Source organism: Dermacentor andersoni, chromosome 2, assembly GCF_023375885.2.
Source record: "Dermacentor andersoni chromosome 2, qqDerAnde1_hic_scaffold, whole genome shotgun sequence".
Lineage (NCBI taxonomy): Eukaryota > Metazoa > Arthropoda > Arachnida > Ixodida > Ixodidae > Dermacentor > Dermacentor andersoni.
In genome coordinates, this window is record NC_092815.1 from 46,545,095 (window position 1) to 46,549,315 (window position 4,221).

A 4,221-nucleotide genomic window follows, 5' to 3' on the forward strand; every position below is an offset into this window, starting at 1 on the left:
ACGCGTTATCACTATTGTAAGGAGGCGAAAAGCGGACACTTGAACACTGCCTATGCTGCGTCATCCTGTTGATCAGACAGTCGGCTGACCGATAGCATCACAGGCGTAGTTTTCATTTTTCCGGGGATGGGGGCTGGGGCTCCACCAGCTTTATACAAGTTCTACACATGTATAAGTTCTATATGCAAGTTCTATATATATATATATATCTTAAACTTCGTGTGACCTCGAAAAATTGAGCGCTGAAGTGACAGCGTTATACGAGCACGAGCATATACAAGACCTCATAGTAGGAGACAGTTTAACTTCACAGCCCGAGTCCTCTGGGTGGTATAACCTTCCTTTGTGTAATTGTCTTATACTTTGGCATCACTAATACTGCTTTGCCTTTCCGGCAAAACTGCAACCTTTCTCTCTTTTTTTTCCTTTTCTGTGAAGCACTGCTGCGCATGATCGACTGCTGTTGATTCTTATTTCGAGTGAATCCGGCTTGGCCTCATTTCCGTTGCCGAGTAAATTACAGTGTTCCCCAACTATCATGCACCAAGACTTAAAAAAGGAGTAGTTGTGTTATGCAAAGAAAACCTAGTGCATATTATTTTCTAGTACAGTTTAGTATCCACCAGTAATTCTTTCGTTACTGAGATTTAATTCGGTAATTGCAATGGATTATCTAACTCATTTTGTGCGCAATTTTGTAACTCAATTGTGCGCAATTAGTACGTCACTGAAAATACTGCAGTTAGATGTCATGTTGGGGTGCCTACAAATGCCTCATTTTCAAAGCTTCAATGAGGCATTTGTAGACGCCCCAAAATGACATCTAACTGCAGTATTTCCAGTGATGTACTAATTGCGTAAAATTTTTTCTGACTGGCAAAGAAATCTCGTGAAGTATGAAAAATACTAAGCGAGTGCACTCCCACCCCCATCATAAAGCAGTGCCCTCAAATAAGCTGATTGAAAGCAACTGCATTGCCTGTCACAAACCCGAAGTGACCGTGCATCACTTTGATAATGGTATGGAAGGAGCAGCAACAGCAGGTTTTGCAGCTATTCCTTCCTTTCATTTCTATGTCACACTTATTATCCGTCTCTCAAGGCCGACTGATCACATTGATAACAAAAGCCCCTTGATAACGTGGCCGAAGCACCGCTCTGACCACGCACGAAATGTGAAAAGAAATGTATTAGGCATAGCATCTTTCAACATCCTGGCTTTGCTCACACCACATCGAAAAAGTGTGTGTGAATCTATATTTCGTGACACAAACTTGCTTCGCACCAAAGCCAAATTAAAGTGACCGTTTGATTTTTCATGAAAGTGTATACGTGCTGCAAGAACAGGTTCATGTAAAAAAATAAAAGTGGAATAAACAGACCGGGAAGCAACCAATGTGTATAGAAAAGGCAAAACCGATGCGTTCAAGAAAGTGAGTATACCACTTCTAAATGAGCCGAATTGGCAATCGGATGTGGGGGGGGGGGGGGGGGGGGACATCAGATTGCAGTGTGCCCTTATTATCTATGAATTCATAAGCTCCGCTTGAATACCAGCCTAGAGGACACGTTCGAATAGGTATCCTTTTTTTTTGCAGCTATGCAGTAATGTTTCCGTTTAATCACATTTTCAGTGGCTTTCTTGGTGACCTACACCGGAATTATACAGCAGACAATCGTTATCCTTGCCTTAAACTAATCTGATGTTCATCTCGATCATGTAAGCGCAATCTTTCACATAACGCCAAAGAAAGAAATCGAGTGGAAAGAGGTCAGACGACCTAGCGGGCCAATTTACAAGCCAGTGCCTTCCGATCTATTGCGTATGAAAAGTCACATCCAGCCAGTTTCGTGCTCGGCTGCAGCTGTGTGCGGGTGCCCCATCTTACTGATACCACAGAAGTGGAAGACGGGACAGTGGGACTTTGCTGAGAAACTCATCCACCATTCCTCCAAGGGTTTCGTCCATGTGACACTGTCCAGTCAGTGTGTGATCGAAGAAGATGGCACCCATTATAGCACCGGCGTAAATTCCAAACCTCACATTCAGCAACCATTGGTACTGGTGCCAATTGCGCTTTACCAAGTGTAGATTGGAGTCCCTCCAATAATGTGCATTATGCAAATTTACCTGGGTGTTTCTGCAAAAAGTCCGGTGACTCATCAGCTTTTGTGAGGACCTAATTAGAGAAATCTAGACAATTCTACAGGTCCATATCTGCCAAGCATTGGTGCTAGTTAAGGTGGTACTGGTGAAACGCTGTCATTTAGAATCCTCCAAACTGATGACTTGGAAATTCTGGGCGGCCACATCCCGCACGCTAGCATGAAGGTTTGAGGCCATAAATGCTAGAACATCCGTGCTTAGGCTAGGACTCAAAACTGGAGTCCTCTGCCGCTGTTTCTTGAAGCTGCTCGTTTGTCTCAGGTTTTCATGATTTCTGATGATAGTCAATGCATTTTGTCTACCGCCACACTTCCATGACTGATATATATATATCTGCGGCCTTGCTCTTGTTGCCATTTGCAGATCCCAAGGCGAGGCTCATGTTTACTTTCTGCTCATTAGAGAAACACATGGCGACTGGGACGAAACAAAATGCACCTTTAAACCTTTGCACTGACATTGTCAATTCGCTTTTGTGATGGTAGGTATTGTGGGGAAAAAGAAAGAAGAACATCAATGCACTTTAACTACGCTAAGACAACAGCTATCGCAGCTTGTTTCCAACACCAAACATGACGTGTTACTTCGGCTGAGACGCAGCAGATAAAGCACTAGCTTGATCACGATGTTTTTATTTCCTTTATTTCGTTCTGGATAATTCAGTTGGAGCCTGTTTGAGGGCGCTGCTTTATGATCCGGGTGGGAGCGCAGTCACATGGTATTCTCCATATTTTGTGGGGTTTATCAGTCGGAAAAAAATTAGTACACAATTAGTACATCACTGAAAATACCACAGTTAGATGTCCCTTGGCTGTGCACTCAAATGCTCAGTGACACATTGATAATTACGATAGTATGTCTCCAGTTAGATAATTACAATGACCTAACTAAATCTAAATAACGAAAAAGTTACTGGCAGCTACTCCACTGTACTGTAAACAATATGCACTAGGTTTTCTTCGAGTAAAGCATTGTTTTTTTTTAAGAATCTTGGTGCAGGATAGTTAATTAGGACACCTTATATATATTTATGACCTTTGCATGCAACTGACGATGTTTCCATACCTTATAAATGTTGTAAATTATAATTTTTTGTAATGAGTCGTGAGCATTGCTTACTGGAAAGTGAAGCAATAGCGAAACACAGAACGTTCACGTGCATCGTCTCTGCCGAAGGGGTCGCTGACGCCTATAGTTTTTCATGGTCAAAAAAGCACGCAAAGCACTCTGAAGTCTGGTGAACTTACAGCAAGATATTCATTCTCTAGGCATAGGCTATCCATACCTTTAGAAATAATTGTTAATTGGCTACTTCCTTCTCTTTCAAAAATATAATGAAATTTGTCCTGTGTGCATATTTAAATATATTGTGTATGAACATGGTGTTTACAGTGGAAATTTAAAAGCATGTTGAAGTGAGAAAATACGGATGAGGCAGCCGCCGCTAGTGCTTCTAATGCACGTGTCCTCCTGTTGTCAGGATTTGCAGAAATAAAGCGAAAGTAAGAATTTAATGCCGTGGACGCCCGCGTCAACACTGATGCTGTAAGTTATTAGCCCCAGTAAAATCTCAAGTGAAAAGGTCGAGGAAAGTCTGAAGAAACCTGAAATGATGTGGGTGACAAAGCTCTGGTAACGGCACTTTAGGTGTAGGGGGGGGGGGGCTCAGCCCCCCCCCCAAGTAAGAACTCCGGAGGGGGCTCAGGCCCCGGAGCCCTCCCTGTAGTCGGCGCCTATGGATAGCGCTCTGCAGTTCCACTGGCGCAATATTGTGCGGCTTGCTCAATCTTCTTTATGATTCATACATAAATGCGTAGTGTCACGGCCCTGACAGTGGCGGCAGACGCACATTTTAACAAATGCACATATACACAAATTCGCGTTCAGAGGCTACCGCACCTTCGTTAAAACGCAGGTTTATTAAGCTAGAGCATTGGGTAGAAAAATTTTTAGTGTTTTATTGACGATGCGTGTCGCTGCGAAATTGCGGCTCATATTAATTATCTTTTTTTTTTTTCTTTCACTGAGCTGGATAGCAGCATTCAAAAGCAAAC

General features: G+C 42.8%; 1 long non-coding RNA gene across 1 annotated transcript in view; it reads left to right on the forward strand.

The window, feature by feature from the left end:
- LOC140216093 (uncharacterized) overlaps positions 1–4,221 on the forward strand; it is a 39,334-nt gene that overhangs the window by 29,106 nt on the left and 6,007 nt on the right. The gene's annotated exons all lie outside the window — the stretch shown is intronic.